The sequence below is a fragment of the Crocuta crocuta genome, unplaced genomic scaffold (assembly GCF_008692635.1).
Source record: "Crocuta crocuta isolate KB4526 unplaced genomic scaffold, BGI_CrCroc_1.0 scaffold159, whole genome shotgun sequence".
Taxonomy (NCBI): Eukaryota; Metazoa; Chordata; class Mammalia; order Carnivora; family Hyaenidae; genus Crocuta; species Crocuta crocuta.
Window position 1 is genome coordinate 375,328 of NW_027533263.1, and position 23,769 is coordinate 399,096.

The 23,769-nt window shown below is 39.5% G+C and overlaps 1 protein-coding gene across 3 annotated transcripts in view; it reads left to right on the top strand.

Annotated features, from left to right (window-relative positions):
* SPATS2L (spermatogenesis associated serine rich 2 like) overlaps positions 1 to 23,769 on the top strand; it is a 170,121-nt gene that overhangs the window by 22,134 nt on the left and 124,218 nt on the right. The gene's annotated exons all lie outside the window — the stretch shown is intronic.

Below are 23,769 nucleotides of genomic sequence, written 5' to 3' on the forward strand. Positions count from 1 at the left end.
TGGGATAGTTGTAGCTCATGTAGGTAATGTGAGCTATAGAAGGTTGACATTTAATTAAATGGTAATTATTATGGTTATCAGTCACTGATATTTTAATGGGTTCATCTAAAGTGTTTGCTGTACAGGAAGCATGTTGTTATTTTTGATTCACTATACTTTACCTGAATTTTTATTTTCCCCCAGCAATCTTGCTCATTTAAGTTAATTTGCTTAGCAAGCCATTGTGAAAAGATCATCACTGGTCCAGACAACTGTCAAATGACTGTAGATTCTAAATTGAGTAGTCCAAATGAATGAGGTCTTATTGCACCTGAATATTTCCATGAATGTTAATCTGAATTTGATTTTCCTTCTATAACCCTGAAACTTCAGTAGTAAGGTGACTATAACTTTTTGAAAAGGACCATTAACATTGGTGGGAGTTGGTAGTTTTCCATGAGTAGAATAGAATAATTTTACTTCCTCATATTTGAAATCTGAATCACCATGGAAAACACTGTTTTTAGTTGTTCAAAGAGAATTATTATGGAAACTACTGGCTAGATTCCCCCCCCCCCCCCCTCTCTCTCTCTCTCTCTCTCACACACACACACACACACACACACACACACGTACACACCCTGCTTAGTTTTTCTTTGGGTTAAGGCAGCTGAAGAGTTACTATGTAAATTTTGGCAGCCTTCTCCCCATCAGACAAGCAAGGGCACAATCAATTACTGTTTTCTTGGAACATACCAAATAATCAGAAACTCTGATTATTTTGCTGGAAGGCAACAAACAGCTTGATGGAAAGATATACCAATTGAAAACATTTCTGATCATATTTTTGTCAGGAGAATGAGATGCCTCCAGCTGTCTGTCACTAATCATATTAGAGGTGGAAAGCAAGAATGTTTCGGCCTGCAAAAGATTACTCTAATCGCATGTTGGAACACTACTTTTACTGGCTGCTTATCCCAGAATGGTGACATTGGACGTCCATTCTGTAACTCGCCTCACCAGTTGGTCATAGTCTCAAACATATGTCACATGAACACACTTAAGGAATTTTCTAATTACAGTTCAAAGGCCTTTCTTTTATCTTTTTATGCTTGCTCTATAGACATCAGTGATTGAAATGATTTCTCCCTCCATATAATCCTATTGCCAACAGTTGCAAAAGAGTAGGGAGATGGCAGATGAAGCCCACAATAACTGAAGAGGTGTCCGAATTCAATTAGGAAGAGGCCTCTCCCATGTGGACACATAAGCCATATAAATCCATTTTAATTGTGAGCTTGTGGTACTTATCTGGTCATGTTTATTTTGGATGCAAGTGCCAAAGCTGGATATAGACCAGAACTCCAGATCTTTGAGCTCTGATGACTAATTTGGGTATCCATTGAATCCCTTAATTCATTTCTTAATTACCTCTCCCACAGTTAGAGTTGCTTGGTTACAGTCATTTTCACAAAATTTTCATAAATCAAAACAAATGTACATAGATTTCCCCACCCTCCTATTGGTTTACACATTTTGCTGTGATCTTAGAGTACTATTCTTGGTGTTATCAAATTAATCACGAGGCCAATGGTGGCAACAACAAAACGAATAAATATGTTACCAGACAGTATAGTAGGGTCTGGACTGAAACACCAGGAGGGCTTGGTTTTGATGACTGACTCAACCACTTACAGCCATGGACCTTGGTCAGGTTACTTTCCTCTCTGTGTCTCCGCTTCCTTTTGTGATGGGGACCTATTACAAAGGGTTATGTACTTATCTCATAGGGTTGTTTTGAGGATTAAAATAGCATTGTATATAAACTAATATGCAGAAAGTACCTGGCACTATAGCAAATGTTAGTTACTGTGTTTAGGATCAATAAGACAATGGGAGACTGATGAGCAGGCCGATTTTGCTGGTGCCATAATATTGTCATCTAAGCATGTCCTGTTTATGCACTCCATTTGGAGATCATTCATGATAGTTATGAAACATTGGAGACTCTAAAGTTGGAATTCATCTCTTACTAGTATTTGTATTCCTCAGTTTGGCTACAGAATTAACATTTTTGGCTTTTCATGTTTGATCAATATGAGTGTTTACTTGAACCCCTTTGGTAAAAATTGCTTTAAAATTTGAATGAACCTTTTACAGATACAGTATTTGCCCTCACTTAAAGGAAAAATATGATTATATATAAAATATATATGTAAGAAGGGGGGTTGAGAGAATTGGCCTCAATAAATTCATTGGAAATTTTCAAACTATTTTTTAACAGAGTTAAATGTATTTAATATCGTGTTTCAAATTTAATGAATGTACAAGTGTGAAAATCCAGGGAAAGATAAATCTGGTAATTTAATGAACTTTCATCATGGCTACAAAAGAGTTAGTTAATATTAAAATTGATTGCCAAGAGATGCACTAGAATTAACCTTCCCTTTGGTGTATTTGTTTTATGGGTTTTGTTTGGTAAGCTGTAGTGATCTCTGTTTTCTTTTCTTTTTTTAAATAGAAGTTTCAAAAAACAAAATAAAAGTTTCAGGTGTACAGTTTATCATTTGACATATGTATACACCACAAAGTGACTGACACAAGTCTAGTTACTGGCCATCACCATACAGTTGACCCTCATCATCATTTCACCCACCCCAATCTCCTTCCTCTCTGGTAACCACTTGTCTATTCTCTGTATCTGCAAGCTCGTTTTTGGTCTAGTTTGTTTTTTTCTTCTGTTTCTGTTTTTGTTTTTTTAGTTTCCACATATGAGTGAAGTCATATGATATTTCTCTTTCTCCATCTGACTTGTTTTGCTTAGCATAATAACTTCAAGGTCCATCCATGTTGTCGTAGATGGCTAGATTTCATTCTTTTTATGTCAGAATAGCATTCCATTTTGTGAATAGACCACATCTTTTCTATCCATTCATTCATGGACACATAAGTTGTTTCTATATCTTGGCTATTATAAATAATGCTGCAGTTAATATAAAAGTGCATTTATCTTTTTTAATTAGTATATTTGTATTCTTTGGGTAAATACACAGAAGTGGAATAGCTGGGTCATATGATAGTTCTATTTAATTGTTTGAAGAACCAATTTACAATCCTACCAACAGTATGCAAGCATTCCCTTTTCTCTATATCCTCTCCAACACTTGTTGTTTTTTTGAAATTCATTTCCCTGATAATTAGTGATATTGAGCATCTTTTCATGTACCTCTTGGCTATATATATATGTATGTCTTTTTTGGAGAAATCTCTATTCAGATCCCCCATTTTTTTTAATAGAGTTTGGTTTTTGTTGTTGTTGAGTTACGTAAGTTCATCATGTATTTTGGATATTAACCCCTTATTGGATATATGTTTTGCGATTATCTTCTTCCATTCCGTATGCTGCCTTTTCATTTAGATAATGGTTTTCTTTGCTACACAGAAGCTTTTCTTTTTTTAATGTTTTGTTTATTTTTGAGAGAGAGAGAGAGAGAGAGAGAGAGACAGCTTGAGCAGGGGAGGGTCAGAGAGAGGGAGACACAGAATCCGAAACAGGCTCCAGGCTCTCAGCTGTTAGCACAGAGCCCAGCGCGGGGCTCGAACCCACGAACCGTGAGATCATGACCCGAGCCGAAGTCGGACGCTTAACCAACTGAGCCACCCAGGCACCCCTGCACAGAAGCTTTTTACTTGGATGTAGTCCCATTTATTTTTGCTTTTGTTTCCATTGCCTTTGGAGTCAGGTCCACAAAGATGTCACTAATACTGATGTCAAGGAACTTAACACTGTGTTTTCTTTTAGAAATTTTATGGTTTCAGGTACTACATTCGAGTCTTTAATCCATTTTGAATTAATTTTTGTGTATGGCTTAAGAGAGTGATCTGGCTTCACTCTTTTAAATGAGGCTGTCCAATTTTCCCAAAACCATTTATTGAAGAGACTGTCCTTTATCCATTGTATGTTCTTGGCTCCTTTGTCATAAACAAATTGTCCATAAATGTGTAGGTTTATTTCTGGGCTCTCAAGTCTGTCCTATTGATCTGTCTGTTCTTTGTACCAATGCCATACGGTTTTGATGACTGTAGTTTTTGTAGTATAGTTTGAAATCAGGGACTATGATTAAGCTTTTTAACTATGTTAGGATCCAGCAGTTCCACTTGTACATAGATGCATGTGCATGTATACATGTATTCTAGAGAAATGTATACCCATGTGAATCCAGCGACAGGTATAAAATGCCCCTAGTAGCATTGTTTGTATTCATCTCAAATTAGAAACATCCAAAATACCTTTAAGTAGCAGAATGGCTGAATAAATTGCAGATGTGATCATAAGATGGAAAGCTACACATCAGTAAAAAAGAATAAACTAGAGCTATACACAGTAACACAGAAATATCTTATAGACAGGATGTTGAAAGGAAGAAGATACAAAAGAATATATAACAATCTTATTCTATTTATATGAAGTGTGAAAACAGAAGAAACTAAACTCTATTGCTAAGGGGTACATACATAAGTAGCTACAATTATAAAGAGAAGCAAGGAGTTTATTACTAAAAGAATGAGGATAGTGGTTACCTCTTCAGGGAGGGTGTGCTAGGGAAGAGAAAGGACCTGGAGAACTTGCAGGGTCCTAGCAAGGTCCTGTTTTTTGACTGGTTTGGTAATTATAATATACAGCACATTGTACCAAACATTAATGTTTTATGTGCTTTTCTAGTTGTGAGTTATAGTTCATAATTGTAAAAGTTTTTTTTTAAATGCTAACTAACTTCCTTTGTGGCCTGAGTTGGTTTGTCCTTGTCCTGCATAGTTTTAGGCATAGAGATTCCTGTGATTGTTGAGTTGCTCTAGAAGTAAACTGTTGCTTTGTTGCAGGGCAAAGTGGCCTCCAGGTGGGATATACACCCTGGGGAGCTCTTGAGAAGAATCATTTGGGTGGAAAAGAAATTGATAAGAACTTTCATTTACATTCATTTAATTTTCATGAAGCATTATGATAACTGATGGTGACTGTACTGACACTGGCATCGTCCGTGGGCGATCACATGTCAGATACTGATCACATGTCAGGTGATCAGTTATCACCTGGAGAGAGTGAGGCGAGGCCACCCCCTTCACGGCGATTTCCCTTCTGAGGTTCCTCTACTTGGGTTGTTTTGTGAACTATCATGCCTGTTTAACTGGAGTTGCAAATTCCATATTTTAGTTTTAACAAACCCTCACAATCTAACAGAATCTTTAAAAGATTCTGTAAAGAATTTCCATAAGTGGAAGACAATTTTCATTTTGCAAGCAACAAGAAAATGACAGAGTTTAGCATGAACTCTGTCAGCCACATTATGAAGTAATGACTGTGACCATCTAATAAGATCTAAGAGTCTAGCCACGAAAATTCTAAATTACCTAGAAGACATGTGGATTTATGTTCACTGTGGTTAATTGATCAACTTTGTCCTGTTTGTATTTACCTTGAGATAATCATGATTAGCAAAATCTGTCCTTCTTTTCTATTTTGTTCATATTTATAAGGTATATAATGTGTTAATATAATGATACATGTGTATGAATCATAAATAAACAACCACACACATTTGGAGATAATGTTAAGAACATCTTGAACACCACTGCCATGTAGTTCAAAGGACAGTCCCTGCTAATGGTTAAAATATGTGGAAGATAGTACGCTTGCTACCCATAAGGAGGCACCTCTCAGGCCTGGTGGTATTGGGTTTTTTTAAATGTTTGTTTATTTTTGAGAGACAAAGAGACAGACCCTGAGCAGGGGAGGGGCAGAGAGAGAGGGAGACACAGAATCTGCAGCAGGCCCCAAGCTCTGAGCTGTCAGCACAGAGCCCAACACAGTGCTTGAACCCACAAATTGTGAGATCATGACCTGAGTCAGATGCTTAACTGACTGAGCCACGCAGGTGCCCCTAATGGTGTTTTTTAAAATGTTTATTTATTTATCTTTGAGAGAGAATGAGTGTAAGTGGGGGTGGGGACAGAGAGAGGGAGACAGAGAATCCGAAGCAAACTCCATGCTGTCAGCACAAATCCCGAGGCGGGGCTCAAATCCACAAACTGAGATCATGGTCAACCGACTAAGCCATCCAGGTGCTCCAGGCCTAATGTTTTTTTGTTGGCAAATATCAACACCAAGGCAATAGCTTATATATTTTACTTTATTAAAACTTTTCTCAAGCCTGAGTTGGAGTTGAAGAGCTAAAAAGATACACACACACTCTCTCTCTCTCTCTCTCAGAATAGTTCTGTTTTTCAGTTTTGCTTATATATATTCTTTGTATAAACATATCCTTTTAAAAAACTTTTTTAAGTTTATTTTTTGAGAGAGAGAGTGGAGGAGAGGGAGAGAGAGAATCCCAGGCAGGCTCCATGCTGTCAGTGCACAGCCTGATGTGGGGCTGAAACTCATGAACTGTGAGATCATGACCTGGGCCAAAACCAAGAGTCAGATGCTTAACCGATTGAGCCACCCAGGCTCCCCTAAAATATCTGCTTAATTAAGGCTTTGTATGTTAAAAAAAAAAAAAGTTGATTACCGTCAAGTAGGCTTTCCCATAGCAAAAGTAATAGAAAGTGCTAGATGGCATGTGAGTCATGGCTTGCAATGGGAGGGCACTACCAGCACTCAGTAGACATGGCTTCTAAGCCTGGTTCTGCGTCTTGCCAGCAGCAAGGCCACAGCATGTAGGCACTACCCTCTCTGAGCTGCATTGCCTTTTCTCTGTTATGAGGGTGATAACAGCAGCCCTTCTCCAACCCTTACAGAGATCACATACAAGAGCATCTGTAAAATGTAGAGTTTCCTACAAATGGGACCAATGATGATCAGGTCTCTTATACTTCTCCTTTAATGAAATGTAACTTTTTATTAAAGTGCTGATGTCCTTAAACTGGCAAGATTCTTTGATTGGAAGCTACAGAAACTGACTGACTAGCTTAAACAAAATTCCCGATTATTTTAATATCGTTTATTGGAAGCATCCTGAGGTATCTCATAGATTTGAAGGGAGGGAGGAACCATGAAACTACATGAAGGGTCACGACCAAGGAAGCTCTGGTAATCACAGCGTAAGGTTCTTGTTCTTCTTCTCTAAGATGTTGTTAATGTGACCAAGCACTAATGACCTCTACTCTCTGTTTCACGCTTTCAGGTTTGAAGCCCTTGGAAGAGAGAATCTAATTCATCCAATTTAGTTTGACTGATCACTTTTGAGCAGTCATCCTTGGGTGAGGGGACAGTGTCACCTAGTATAGACAGCATTCCCAGGAAGTCTAGTCCCACATGCCCTGAGCCATCTAAGAAAATCAGGGATCCCTGGGGTGCCAGGGTGGCTCAGTCAGTTAAGCACCTGACCCTTGATTTCAGCTTGCGTGCTTGCTCTCTCTGTCTCTCAAAATAAGTAAACTTAAAAATTTTTTCCTAAAAAAAGAAGAGACAATCAGGGATCCCAGTGAGCTTCCACCTACAATTGGTAGTAGTGTTTCAATAATTGCTTGGCGACCCAACTTTCTTTAAGGAATTTATATAAAGAGAATCAAATATAAGTATGGAATGTCAACACACCTTATTAAGCCTGGGCTGCTTCTCTTGTTCTTCTTTGGGTGGACACTGACCTTGAACTCACTTTCATTGATGTGGTAATTTATGCCTAGGTCCTAAGGGGCATCCTTCTGCTTAGGCTGCTTTTCCAGGGTTTGACTCCATGTCTCCCTTTAGCTACTGCTTGACCTCTTGTTAGAAAGAAGGTATTAAATCCACCTTATCATTCCTAATGCTGATATTCTCTTCACTGACAGCCTGACTTGCCCTGGAATTTTATGCCAAAGTGGAAAAATGTAAGAAAGGTGCACAGAGTCTGTGTACTAACAGCAAGTTGTCACACTACTGAAGGACTGTAACTTTTTTCTCTTGGGAGCCTATTAAAATATATTTGAATATATCACAGCCATTCCTAAACAGGATGTTTACAGCCATTCCTTACACCAGACCGGCATTTCATAAGTAGCATTTGTTATGCCAGAGTTAAGCAACTATTTGCTATATTTCAAGAATGAAAATGATAAAAATATATGCCTGAAAAAGTGATGAATATCTTCCAAAACAAGTTAAACAACACTTTCTTTTTTTTAACTTTTTTAAAATGTTTTATTTATTTCTGAGAGAGAGAAAGGCAGCATGAGCAGGGGAGGGTCAGAGAGAGAGGAAGACACAGAATCTGAAATAGGCTCGAGGCTCTGAGCTAGCTGTCAGCACACAGCCCGACGTGGGGCTCAAACCCATGAACTGTGAGATCATCACCTGGGCCAAAGTCAGACGCTTAACCGACTGAGCCACCCAGGCACCCCTAAACAACACTTTCAAATATTGCCCTGACCAGACCTAAATAGAGTATTGTTCCATTTGCGTCATTCCCTATAAAGCTATAAAGAGTTCTAAGATTCTTTGTTTTTCAAGCACATATATACGTCTGAAATCACCAGGGTTTTTATTGTTAGTACACAGTGACATAGTCCTCTGAAAAAAACATTTCTTTCTTAGAAAAAGCGTACCACTGAAGAAAGAGAGACCGTAATAGCAATCACCGTTTTACTTAGCCTCCATTTTCCAAAGTGCTGAGTTACAACATAATCTATAGTTCATTCTTTTTTACCAACTCTCAATACATTACCAACCAAGTGCCTCATGCTGGTTACAGGGATGATTTATTATTCGTCATATTTTAAGTGCTGAGCCATGAAATGTTAAACTTGTATTGGCAGCTGCTGCCCAGAAGTTTGCAGGTGTCCTGTCTACTGCTTTGAAAGTCCAGCATTAGCAATAAATCATAGCATACATAATTTTTCAATAAAGTAATGGAAAAGATTGTTGTCTTCTGGTTCCTCTAAGCTTTGGTATTTGGAAGCTACTTACATGGGAAATTCAAGTCAAGGGGTAAAACATTCTTAGGCTTTAACCCTTGAACTTTGCGTCAGCCATAGTCAATAGCAAAAGCATCTTGGTAGCTTTGTTCTCCTAACCCTGAGATCTCTTGGCTCTGGGAACTGACAAAGTGCCAAGTATAGGCCTAATTGCATTCCTTGTTACTGAGGGGGAAAAAAATCTCAAAGGAATTTTCCTTTTCTTTCAAAGGGGTACCTTGAGCATTAACATTTTCCGGAATAGCAGAATTGTTTATAGGACTTTCGCAAAGCTTTCTGAAAGGAGATCTTGAAGAGGGCTCTGGCAGCCAAATAAGAAGACATGTGTTGCTTACCTAGAGCAACCAAGAGTTCAGGGAGATTAAATTAAAGAAGTAGGAGAGATGCGCCTTTGTCCTCTGTGAGCTTGCACTCTGATTAACGAGCTGATGTCCTCTTTCCTTCTTTTTTCTCTATGGTCTGCTCAAAGATTTAGCAAGATAACTCATGATATATTCAGCCAGACCTATAATAGACCACTAGCTGTCTGAGTGTAAGTTCCATTCACCCGTATGCCCAGTGCTATGCCCATTGTTGGTACATAGGGATGTTCAATTAGTATTTGCTGAAAGAAGGAATATATTCAGGCACTTCTCTCTGTGATCTGTATATTGATGAATTATATATTGGGCCAGATATACTCCAGGCCAAATAAACTCTGATCAAGGAATCAGTACCCAACTTTAGTAGGTTGGGATCTTCTATGACACAGAGCTAATATTCTAGTCGAGGAGCCAGACGGTAAAGACACAGGTAACCAAGTGAATACACAGTTATTACAGCTAGTGATAAGGGCCACCAAACCCCTAAACAGGACGAGTGATCGGGACTAAGGGATTGGAGAAACCAAAACCTAGAGTGACGTAAAAATTCAGTGGTACAGAAGGAATTGATACAGAAGGCTTAATTTACTCCAGAAGTTAACATACCCAAAGAAAAGCTTCAGCTGAACAGCATTTCTTAATGTAAATAGGTTTGCAGGGTTCTTACCATACTGACAATATGCATTTCTACTTTATAGAAATTTGCTTTAACACGTCAGTTGAATAGCACCTGGTGCCAAGGCCAAGGGTTAGATCTCTGCTTCACTTCCCTTCTCCAAGCTGCAACTTCTCTCCCAAATCCAGGCCGCTGCCTCCCCAAACATATGATGCCTGTCACATAGGAAACCAGATGACCAAAAGAAGGTAGATCAGCACAAATTTATCATCAAAGCTGAAGGAAAAAAAAGTGAATGCTCTGCTGACTGTAGGTCAGAAGTGTTATCTTTGTATCTCAAGGACAGAACGTTTAATAAAGATTTGGGTACAAAGTACACATCACCCTCCAGGCATGCTGAACTATGTCAACTGGAAAACTGTTCCTTAGGGTTTACAATTTCCCCTTTTTCCTAAATTAAAAAATGCTAATGTGAACTCTTGACTCTCAACAACACATGTTATTATTGTATATAGGGCAAAGAGTAAATAAGACACTCGCCTAATGACATAACAGTTCATTTTAACTCAGCAAGCCAAAGTAATTTTAGCTTATTTTCTTTTCTCCCTGCTTCTTTATGGAAATAGGCCACAATCATTTTTATTCTACCATTCTTCATAACCTTATAGCATGCTTCCTGTTGATGCTATTAAGAGCTGTTTTTAAAGACCCTTGAGGGATATCTTTTAATATATTCTTTTAAAAATAATTACTCCTCTATAGTACCCCCTTAGAATGTCTGAGGGTTTGGAAATCCAGAAACTTCTTAATGAGATATGCTTAATGGTCTATGCAGAGTATTGCAGTGTTTACACCTAGTTCAGTTAATGTAAATTATATTTAACTAGTCATTCTGGAAAAGTAGTAGATGTTTTAGAATAGAGTCAGTACCTAAAACCCACCATTTGGCTTTTATGTATGATATTTATAGATAAAGTTCTATGAGTAGTATTTATAAACTTAAAAAAATGTTTGCAGTAACATAGAGTCAATTGCTAGGGGCTCTTATAATGTGAAGAATGTGTCTTGTTGGGGCATAAAAAATATCCATGTGGGACAGATCACTTGTATTAAAATTCTTTATAAACTTTAAAGTACTATACAAATGTAATATGCTATTGTTCTTTTTTACACTTGTGACACGCAGAACTTCTGGGCTGAACAGCAGTCTGTAACTGCGTGTTTTAATGCTCAGTATGTTCTTGTTTCAAGTGATATTTCCTTTTTTTCACATGTAATCCTTTTTTTTAAATGTATATTTATTTTTGAGAGAGAGTGTGTGTGAGTGAGCAGGAGAGAGGGAGAATCCCAAGCTGGCTCTGAGCTGTCAGCACAGATCCTGACATAGGGCTCAAACTCATGGACTGTGAGAACATGACCTGAACCGAAGTGGGACACTTAACTGACTGAGCCGCCCAGGCACCCCTTCACATGTAGCTCTTATCTCAGAGACACCTTGAGTTCCTTAACTTGGTTCCTTTACACTCCACTTGACTTTTGAACCCCTGGTCCACACTTGTGCCCCTAGAAGCACGCTTCGTATGTTGCTTTAGAAGGCGGTGCAGGAATTGAGAAGGAATTTCTAGGAAGGAACATGAGCCTACTTCACATCTGCAGTCTATAGATGATGGCTCAGAACCCCACCGTGGCCATCTCCCAGTCCCTCCCGTGGACAAGAAAAAGACTGAGCAGTCACTCATACCTGGTCTTAGGTACCTCCTCTCATGGTCCTCTGACAAGTCCATTTTTCCAGAACCTCTCTGCCAGAACACTCTCTTTGCTGCTTTGCTATGATCTGCAGGCTGGTTCTTTTTTCACAGTTACTCCAGCCGCCTATGGTTTTGGTCTGACAGCCCTGTGTATTGGTTGTTCTCTCTGTCCCTTCCTAGCCTCCCAACGCCACTTTCTCTGTACTTCAGCCTCTTCTCCCCGCCCCCCCTCACCCCCGTACCCCATGGCCACAGGAAACTACAAACAAGAATATGTGTGTGTCCTGGTGGTATCCCTCCGCTGATTCCCCACTGCCCTCTTCGCTGAGGGAAGTTGCTCTTTTCCACAGCGCTCCAGAGTTGCCAGCTGCATCTTTGTTCTGCTCCCTTCACAGAACGCTCACGTGGAGTGGGTGCCCAGGGAGACAGGAGGGCTGGGGTGGGGGAGGGGGCACAGCCCTTTCTCCTCAGCGCTCGCCCAGAGAAATGCTTCATTGTCCACGTCAAGGGCCAGGCCATGGGAAACAGACTCCCTGACAGTCACCATGGGCTACACAAATATTACTTCCATTTAGCCTGACCTTTCATTGTGCTCGAAAATGACTGAAAATACCTAAATCGTGTACAGTATTTTTCTGGAAACAGAAATTAATGGGGTTCTTTCAAGAAACCACACTTGAACTTTTGCCCTTTTCTTCCTTTTTGACTCATTATATCCAATTCAAGGTTTCCTTTTAATATGTATTTTCCTTTTGTGAGAAATAGCTAATTTCTTTACTGATAAAATTATGAATCATAGAAGCAATGTAATTGTTAAAAATAAGGATACCTCATTTGGCCTTATAATATTTAGCTCTGGGAGTTGAGTCTTCCAAACAAACATTTTTTAAATGCTTACTGTAAGCCAGACTGTCTTTCTAATTTTATAACTGCTTTAATGATTAACTTGATTAATTCTCAAAACAGTCCTATAGTATTGTCATTTGTCTGTATTTTGATGACGTAGACAGGCCCAGTGAAGGTAGGTTGCTCAAGGTCCCTTAATTAATGGTGAGCAGGGCCTGGACTTGAACCTAAGTGGTCTTGCTTCAGTATGCATGTTCTCAGTCACTGAGGAAACTACCTGAGTAGTCATGTAACCTTGGGGAGCTTAAGTGTCCTCATCTCTGAAATGGGAATAATAACACCTACCTTACTAAATTGTGGGGAGGATCAAATAAAATAGCTATTTGAAAGGCCTCCCCATGTTGTGAAGAGCTACAACATGAGGTTTAAGTTTGGGTCAACTGTTGATATTTTCTGTTAGTTGGGTGGGTCTTATTGTTGACTGTGGCCCTTCTACCTTGAATATACTGCTGGCTCAGATGAAAAACTGCATGTTTTTCTTAAGGTTTTTTTTTGAAATTTCAGCAAACCTCAGATTTCACAATGAAAAAGATTTTTTTTCCTTCCAAAATGGTGGCATTTGGAAATATTTAGAGCATAGGCAAACTCAGCCTAGCACTTTTAACATGCCAAGGAGTTTCAGTGACACTTGTTCGCTGCAACTCTCCCCGATTAATGTAGCCCTTAACACCCTTTCTTTTATTTTTTTCCCCTAAATCATGCAAAATCAACTTTCTTTCAAGTCTCTGTTCACCATGTACTGGTGACTTATCATTAAGTGTCCTTGAGTGTATAATTACAGACTCTGGGACCTTGTCTCTTACTGCTAGCATGGGCTGGTAAAACAGAAGAGATGTTGGACAAGGTTTAAGTCAGTGGAAATTAAGAGCAAAGATGAGGATTTAGAAAAGCTTCAAAATGTAGGACAGAGAAACAGAGCTAGACCCCAGAGAGACGTGATGGGTAGTGCTGGGAGAGGAGGACCAGGGAAGAAAATGGAAGAGGAGATTGGGAATGACAAGCCCTATTGCAGATGGGGGTTTCTGTGCCACTGTTCTAGGGAGGATGGCAGCTTCCTCTTCCTTCTAATGCTGGGCCTGCTTTCCCTGCTGTCAGCCTCCTGAATTTTTAGGTCTCACAGCTCTCTCACAAATTAGAATGTTGGGATCTCAATTCTTACAGTCCCTTGGGGGGAATGAATAGCCCAGGGGCCTGACTTTTTGTGATTCTTTGAAGCTTTTATGCATCTTAGATATTGAGTTATTCCTGGTTTTTCTTTGTTTGTTTGTTTGCTTTTTAGTGGGACTGGTATTGCATACCAAGGATCACTTTGTTTCAGGGAGTCTTCCAGGCAGGATTCATGATTGTAATGAGTTATTTTTTTCCTCTTTTCTGGATAAGAACAATATCTCTGTCATTCAGTCTCCAAATATAGCAAGCAGTTATGATAGAAGAATATCCTTATGTTAGGAAAGAAGTTGGCAGCCTCAGTGATGTGAAAATGTCCAATTTAGAAAACACGTTTAGAAAGAAAAGCTGCTTTAAGTCCTTTTTAGAATCAGGTGGAATAAAAAGGAATAAATAAAAAAACTTTAAAAAAATGTGTAGTCTGACAACACATTCCACTTCCTCTCTAGTCTTACAGGTACTTGTTGATTCCTCCTGAACTTCAGATGTCATTTCTATCATTTCATTAAAATGTCAGACTGGAAACTGGTTCTGGCATCTAATTGGGAGCATAGCTTGGATGATAGATTTTTTAGCCGATGCATGTAATCAGAGCACTACAAGAATGTTGCCAGGGACTAACTGTCTAGAATCTCTTAAAGAATATTTTTAAGTTTATAAAAAGACTTACTTAACACAGGGAAGGGGGAAAAGGCACCAAATCCCGAAGAAAGAGTCAAAATGAAATGTAGAAGTTAACCATGGCTGGAGGTGTATAAATAGGGAGCTTCTGGTATAAAATAATCTAATTGATTAAAGTGTCTGTAGTTAACATTCATCCAAATTATAAGCACATCTATCACATTTGACCAACCCAAGTGTACCTATAATTTCTCTTCACAAAGTGCTGAAGTGACCAAAAAAACTTGACATGGAGGTAACTCAAGTAAACTAAATCGTGTGAGTCCCTTTGCAGAGGGTAGTTGGGCAATATGTATTTTTTATCCTTTATTTATTTTTTTAAATTTTAGTAAACTTTATGCCACACATGGGGCTCAAACTCACAAACCCGAGATCAAGAGTCATAGACTCTACTGACTGAGCCAGCCAGGCTGGCAGGATTGAAAGGATCTTTTAATCCTTTAAAATGTGTTCACTGTTTCATCAGAGAAATTTTATCTCTAGGAATTTATGCTGAGGAATTAACTAAGGATATGTGCAAAGGTTTTAGCCACAAAGATGTTAATCACATCATTGTTTTTAATAGGGTAAATAAGAAATTGCTTACATGTGCCAAACAGATTAGTTAAAAATATTATGTTACATAGTCAGAGTGAAATACTATTCAGTTACTGTAGATAATGTTGTAGTTAAGTGTTGATAATGAGAAGATGTTCATTCTATATTGTTAAGTAATAAAATCATGTTCTAAAAAAATAAGTATGCCCAGTGTGATCACATTTTTGTTAATGTATAGATGTATTCTTAGAAAATGACCCGGAAATATATTTAAGGGTTTTTTTAAGTGGTTCTCTGGGTGGTATGATCACGGGCATTTAAAATGTTCTCCTTTTTTGTTTATCTGGGTCTTTAATTTTCCTACTCTAAACATATACTGCTTTTATAACAAGAAAGGACCAACAAAGTTTATTTTTAATTGAAGAAAGGAAAGTATGTGAGCCAAACCATATGAAAATGACTGATTGTGGATAACTAGAGACTTCATGTGATGTGTTTCAGCTGAATTTATTTGTAAACACATTTCAACTGAATATGTGTGCCGTGATTTAAGAACAGTAATTGCTCTTTGATACACCTGATTTAGGAGACATTATGAGCTTTTTTCTGAATCTCTGCAAAATGAAGGAACTCAACTTATTAGGCCAGCTCTGGGGTTTCTTCCTACTTCCAGAGCCCAAGTCTATACTTTCTAGGCTAATGCAGAGAACCTGTAAGCTGGGAACTTCCTGCATTTCTTGAATTTACAAGTTGCTGAGTGATGAAAGTATATTAATAAGGATTCATCTTATTATTTATAGTACACAAATTAACCCGCTCTGCAAATTTATCCCTGATGTCTATTTTCTGCTCTTTTGAAGGGAGACCTTCAAAACATACAGTTTTTCCATCACCTGTTGATTACCCTAGTTTTAAACTGTTGCAGAAAGCTTATGGTGAGCGCCACATAGCTGAGAACTGCTGTGTTCCAGAGAAACTCTGGCAGTGGGTGGGAAGCAGTTAAGCAGACAGTGGCAAAGAACTCACTTCCATTATAAAATAAAACTTCCACCAGCTGTTAAACCCTGACGACCTCTGAGCCTCTTCCTTTGGTATCATGGAAGCCTCTGTTGGTCCACACCTCCAGGGCCCAGTTTAGTTCAGGGATGGGCGATATAATATATTTTTACTTATGTATCACTCTTGGCAGATGTCATGGTATTATATTCAATATTCTCCTACCTTTAAAAGTATAATTTCAGGGGCGCTTGGGTGGCTTAGTTGGTTGAGCGTCTGACTCTTGTTATCAACTCAGGTCATGATCTCATGGGTTTGTGGGATTGACCCCCATGTCGGGCTCTGCACTCACAGCCCAGAACCTACTTGTGATTCTCTCTCTCTGTCTCTCTCTCTTTCTCTCTCTCTTTCTGCCCCTCTCCAGCTTGCATGTGTGCTTTCTCTCTCAAAATAAATAAACTTTAAAATAAGAGTATAGGGGCGCTTTGGTGGCTCAGTTGGTTAAGCATCCGACTTTGGCTCAGGTCATGATCTCACGGTTCATGGGTTCGAGCCCTGCATCAGGCTCTGTGCTGCAGTTAGCTCAGAGCCTGGAGCCTGCGTCTAATTCTGTGTCTCCCTCTCTCTCCGATCCTCTCCTGCTCAGGCTGTCACTGTTTCTCTCTCAAAAATAAATTAAAAATTTTTTTTAAATTTAAAAAAATAAAATAAAATAAGTATAATTTGAGAACAAGTTCACAGTAAACATAGAGGTAAATTACAGTACGCCTTTGGTGGGTGGGCTTCCTCATTCTGTATCTCCTGAAATGGAAGGTAGCGGAAAGAGTGTTGTGCCACAGGGTTGGAAACCTTTGTTTTGACTCTGGCTCTGGCATGAACTTGTAAAAAATTAGAGAGATGGCCCAGTCTCTTTAGGTCCACATTTTTGTCTGTATAGTGAGTGGGCTGAATTCGGTGGTTTTCAGGCTTCCTTTCAACTCTGAGACTGTATGAAAATGGTCTACAAGGGCCATTTATTGTTGTCTACATAACTCAAGACTGAAGACAGAGCTTCTGTTAACAATCCAGCCCTGTGACTCCCCTGCCTCTTATCTCTTCTGGTGCAATAAACCATTGTTTCCTTGTTTATCTTCCTTTTCTCATGCCACACTACATGATTTCAGGGAGAATCTCATTTTGGCATTCTCCATATCCTCTAATGTATGATATGTGTTTGTGACTAGTGAAAAAAATTCTTAAAAGCAGCCACTTTCATTATTCTCCAGTTTTAAAAGCTATCCCCTGAGAACTGAATGTCAATTCAAACATTCCTACATTTGTTATCATTTCTAACCTATCGAAGTCTAAGACATAATTTGAAACAGAAAAATTCCTGCCTTGAGACAGTGGACTCATAAATATGTAGTATGATTTATCCCTATAATTTAAGAAAAAATTAGGATATATGATATATTTAGCAACATTTTTTCAGTATCTACATTGAATATGAAAAATTGGGCTGCTGCACATGTGTGCCAGTCGTGAACTTTAATTGTACATAGAATGTTTTAAAATTGAGCAACAGTTTCAAATGAACCTATGATAAAAGAAAAATCAGGTTACTGTAATAAAAGATTTACAAATCAAAGATTTTGCTTGTGTGTTTTATTTTTTTTCATGTTTTATTTATTTCTGAGAGAGAGAGAGAGAATGACACAGCGTGAGCAGGAGAGGGTCAGAAAGAGAGGGAGATACAGAAACTGAAGCAGGCTCCAGGTTCTAAGCTGTCAGCACAGAGCCCAATGCGGGGCTCAAACCCACAAACCATGAGATCATGACCTGAGCCAAAGTCGGACGCCCAACCGACTGAGCTGCCCAGGCGCCCCTTTACTTGTGTGTTTTAGCTTGATGTCTAATTTGTAGAGTCTGAAAAACATAATAGCTCCTTAACCCTTATATATAAGAGACCTGTTTTCTGCAGTAAGCACAGAAAACCCAGCCTAAATAGGCCACAGAAGAGACTGGGAACTGCCTACTCAATACCGGTTCTTTCTTTCTTCCTTAGTTAACACACCCTGATTTGATTCAAGGGGGCAATGTGCCCAGCCAAAAGACTGCATTTCCCAGCCTGCTGCACTTAGGGGTGGCCAACAGAGAAATGTTTAGATGGGATTTCCAGGAAACCTCTTCAGCAACAGTTGCCTGGGCTGTGCATTTCTTGTCTCTGCTTCCTCTACTTCCCTCTGTGTTGGCTCTTCTCTGAGCTCCACATGTTCACAAGATGGCTAAGGCAGCTTTAGTCCCATTATCGTCTTCATTCAAACCTAGCAAAGAGAAAGTCCAGTTTCCTAATAGTGCAAACGCAGCTCCAGATTTGCTTCTCCTTGGCCTGATTGTCTGTTGGAGGTTACAGCAAAGCCATGACTGAGACACACAGAATGATGTGCTATTGGGTTCATCCTGGGCCATCTCTCCCCAGCCCCTGGCCCCTGGCCCCATTCTGGAGGTAGCTTCGCTGAGTCCTCCACAGAAAACTAGAGCTGCTGTGGGAATGGATAGATACTGGATGATCAAAGCACAAGTATCCACCCTACCACGTTTGCCAGTTTCTTCTCTGAGTTATTATAGCCTCTAATAATGGGGTAAACTCATCAAAGTTAACAGCAAATAGTGATTTAGCCATCAGATTCATTTATGGTAAATGACATTGAAGTCTCAAGGCCACGCCATTAATCCAGATTAGATATCAAAACATCTGTCTTTAACTTTCCAGATTAATGTCTTGCAATAAGCCATCTAACTTCCATTTCTCATTAGCACCCTATATATGGCCCTGTACAAGGGTAGAATCAAAGTTTAGTGAAAAATGTTTTTAAACCCCAAACAACTATATTTTCTAGTATAGCTTGTCAATACAGCAGAGGACATTGTTTCCGAACATAAAGTTGTATAACAAGTTAGAGCTAAATGGAATTTAAAATGACTTGTGATAAACCCTGAAAAAGTGGTACTTTAAAACAGTAATGTCAGCAAGCTGTCTATTATGTAACCATAATACCAGTGCTCTGAGTTTAGATGGAGGAGCTACAGGGCAATGACAAAAAATATTGTGGGCTTCTGTTTTGTATGAGTGAACATGCAGAAGTGATTTTGAAGTGATTTACTGTAGTTGCATGTTGGGACATGGTATGCAACAAGACAGATGATTATGGACACAGTTCTGAAAATGTTCAGATGGCTTTCAATTAGCTTTGGGCAAGGCTGCTTCTTGCAGAAGCCAGTATTGATTTTTCAGAATGCCTCCTAGCTTTTCAGCAGAAGGGCTGATCATGTCAATCCTTTGAAGTCACAGGAAATGTCATTGGAGAGTAGAATGCAGAAGGTTTTCTTGACGCGGCCGGGACACTGGCTATCTGGGTTGAAGATAGTAGGAACAAGAGTATGGATTCAGTGAGAGCGAGACCCGGGCCTGACTCTGGCCCCTCCACGTGTACCAGTAGATCACGCCAGCTCTTGGAGCCTCGATTTCCAGCTCTTGGAGCCTCGATTTCCTCGTTTGTAAAATGAAGATACATCAGAAACTAATGAGAAAAAGGCATGTAAATCTTCTAGCCAGTACCTCAGAAAAATCTAAGTGTTTAGTAAACGTTAACTATTGTTCCTTTTTCAGAGTTGACCCTTAAAAAAAGGGAGGAGTGTTGAAATTTTTACTCTTTTTTTTCTTGAGTTTCATTAGGCAAAAAAAATGTGTGAGAGTGAAGAAGTTGAGTTTGGGTTGGCTCTACCTAATGATGCTTTTTTTTAAAAAAAATTCTTTTTTTAATGTTTATTTATTTATGAGAGAGGAAGAGAAAGGATGAGTGTGGGAAGGGCAGAGAGAGAGAGGGAGACAGAATCTGAAGTGGGCTCTGTGCTGACAGCAGAGAGCCCAAAGCAGGGCTTGAATTCACGAACAATGAGATCATGACCTGAACCAAAGACTGAGGCACCCAGGCAGCCCTATCTGATGATGCTTTTACTTTTTTTCTTTTTTTTTTAATAATGATGATGTGGAAAAATGGAGAGCTGATATTAGCATACTGTAGGTACCTAGGGTTCTGTCCTGTACTTGGAATGCAAGTGTGTTGATAACAGCCTGTCTGGAAGGATAGTGTCACTGCATCACATCTAAGAATGGCAGCCATCTGCTGTGGGAGCAAGATTCCAAGAAGTCAGTGAAACTTCAGGCTGCAGATGGTGCCATGTTAAAGACCTCTGACATTCTGTCTGTCTGTCATCTTAGACCTGTTAGGAAGAGTGAGCATCTGAAAATTACAGGACCCAACAATGAGAAACTGAAGCCTAGAAAGGAAAGGTGACTCAGAGGTCACGTGAAGAGTCAGTGACACAGACAGGACCTCAAGCCAAGGTTTCTGATGCCCAGGTCAGGGGAAATAATGACTGTAGCCACTAGACTCTATTCATTAACCTCAAAACCTCTCTTTCTGGTCTCTTGTTAATTGCCAGGCACATCCAACCACTAAAGGACAGGAATTCATTCCCTTCTGCAAATTCAGTTTGTTAGGAGCTACCTGCCCCTCCCCAGTGTCAACATCTATAGGTCTTCCTATTGTAGTCACTCTATTCCCTATGAATTGAATCCACATCTCTTGCCTGGAGGTCTAAGAGCAACCACCTTCCTAAGCTGTTGAGTCAGAGAAGGGCCCAAGGTCTCACTGTGAGTGCCCAGACTTCTTCCTAAGCCCCTTGTCTCCAGCTTGGTGCCTCAGACTACCCTCTAATAAGTCTGAAGCCTCCTCTGTTTCTTGAATTCAGTCTTTTCAGAGAATAAACCCGTATCTCAATGGCTGGGGAGGCCTGGCTGCTCTGAGTGGGGTGGACCTATCGCAGTCCTGAGCCCTCTTGGGGTTCTTTAGGGGCCTGTTGGCTGCCTTCTCCTTTGTATTCATGTCTGTGGGTCCTGAGGTCTCAGTCTCCTGTGTGGAGTCAGTTGCCGCTCTTCAGTTTGCCTTCTATCTTCCCACATTGTTGTATCACTTCTCAGCCATTCATGTCTCATTGCCCATTTGTTGTTCCTTTTGGACTTTTACCTTTTGTATTTCTTTCTCACTGTCCTAGTAGATTTTGGAAGGAAGCAGAGATCAGTATATGTGTTAACCACCTCCTCCCAACCTCCCAGAATGTTAGTAGCCTTCCTTTTTGGTGTATTGTCCGAAATTTCATCTCTCTTTATAGGAGGTTCTAACGTGGACTTAAAGCCTGGTGAATAAGGATTGACTAGGCAACTACTGCAGTTAATTTTTTCAAATTTGTTTTTATGGGCGTTCTGGACCTTGGCCTTCAGCTACAGAGAATGGGTTAAGGAAATTTCTCAGTACTGAGGTGTGAGGCGTTGCCCCCAGCAACGAACATACCATATGTTCAGTTGCTACCAAGAACCTTCCAAAAAACAAGTCTCAGGTTTTGTGTTATCACCAAAAATTAACCTCACAGCATGGTTCACAATCATGTTTATGAAAATGTTTTGAAAATGAAATGCACCACTATGAAATCAATGGATGGAAATCAGTGAAAACTCTGAGGGAGAGGTGGATTTGTATATTTCTCCTGTAGCTGAGCACTTGCTGGGAAGAAGTGCCAAACAACTCTCAGTGTTTGTGTTTTTAGAGGTACTAACCAGCAATAGAAAGCCTTTCCACAAGTGTGCACATATCAGTGATGTAGGGAAACAAATGTGTGATAAGTGAATACACTTAACGTATGGTAGTAGATTTTTGTGACTACAGCAACATGTTTGCAGTAAAAACATTTGAAGGCAAGACACAAAATCCTGAGAAGTTAAAATTAAATGAATGGCACATATTTTATTTTGCCAAGGACTAAAATTTTCCATTAAAAAATAAATATATTAGCCTGTCAGTAACTTCTCTCTAACGTCTGATGTATTTTAGTTAATACCTGGTGCTCTGACATGCATAATTGTTACCAAAGGGAGTCACTAACACTGTATTCAGAATTAATGACTGATTTTACATAGCCTTCAACTGAAAGGCGAGGCATAAAATTTTTTACATTTACCCCTCCCCCATTCCTCCACTGGGGAGGAATTGAGTTTTTGCTTTAAGACCACTACAGTTCAGCCTTGTAAAAACAGCTAACAATATTGTAGACTTCAGTGGAGGTAGCCTGTGGACTTCATTCAGGATGTACTGGATTCTAGAAATACCTGAAGAGCTTGGTTATAAATCCCTTCCCCTTGACATTGTTTTTTAAGAGGGTGAATCTAGTTCACTATTGTTCAATTAATGGTTGCTTTCTATTACTTTTTAATGGATTCTGAGAATGTTGTTCTATCTCTTCTCCACTATATTTGGCTACCTTTCTGGTTTGGGTAATTTCCCATTACAGTCTACATCTCAAGGTTTAAGTGTATGTTCTTTTTTTTTTAATTTTTTGAACATTTATTCTTTTTTTTTTTTTTGAACATTTATTCATTTCTGAGAGACAGAGAAAGAGCACAAGCGGGAGAGGGCAGAGAACAAGGGAGACATAGAATCTGAAGCAGGTTCCAGGCTCTGAGTTTTCAGCCCAGAGCCTGATGCTGGGCTCATACCCATGAATCGTGAGATCATGACCTGAGCCGAAGTTGATTTGCTTAACCAACTGAGCCACCCAGGTGCCCCTACATGTATGTTCTTGAAGAAAGAACCAGAGACTAATGTGTTTCTGTGTCCCACCTCTTGGCGTTCCGTTGGTGCCTAGCTGATGAGACAGCGCCTCATGGTTTATAACCGAAAGGAAGCACGCTGCATTTGTATTCAAAGTTTGTTTTCCTGTGTGAGCAAAACTGCCGATTTAAGGACGAGAAAAAAGGGCATACACTTAAAGACATAAAATGAGTTTTGCAAGCTCTCTATAAAATACAAAACATTTTGGTTTTGAAGCCGCTATATAACCAGCAGAAGCTAAAAAAAATAAGACAAACAAGCAGTGTTTCTCTTAAAAACATCATCCCAAATAACTGGTTTAACTAGTTTTCCCCCACTCTATTGATCAGTTGCTCTGGCCTCGTGCAGATGCAGCTATGGAATGCTCTTGTGAACCTGCTGCCTTTTTTTTTTTTTTTTTTTTTAAACCCTTGGCTTTAGAATAGCTGGATTTAATGGCAGGGGGCCTCAGCCTCTGTTCCTGAAGGCTCTTTTCCTCCCCCTCCCTTGGAGAGGGAAGCATGATTAATTTCTCCCCTTCCCTTTTGATTATAGGAGAAATCGGGTACACCGTTACTCAGTGCCAGCACACCTGAATTCAGGGGGCAGCTCCCCAGACAATTGCTCTCTTGTTCCTTAGTCTCATGGGCCTGGGGAGCAGAGAGGGCGAAAGGGTAATGAATTCCTCTAGGTGGTGATAAGAGCTACATTCCAAGAGGATTAACAGCACAAAAACCAGCTTCTAGGAGGAAAAAAACTGAAAAAGCAGGGGAGGGGGAACACCCACATTGACATACAAACACAGGGCCACAGTGAGCTCTTTCGTGTGTGCTCAAAGCCACACTCCAATTTTAGCTGTCAGAAAACAAAGCTATTTTGATAAGAGCATCTACAGGTTGTACATGGTAGAGATGGTCTTAAAAAAGGCTTAGATGATTCTTGGTTTACAGAAGGGGACTGTGGTCATATCCTCTGCTTTGTCATCAGAATTACACCTGGCTGCCATCAAGTACCTTCTTAATCAGAAACATTTTGAAAATACCTTGATTTCATATTTTTCAATCTAGAGAAGCAGAGAAGAGGGGAAGAAAAAAATCCATGTAATTTGTTAACCACATCTGAGAATGGTTCTTGCAAATGGA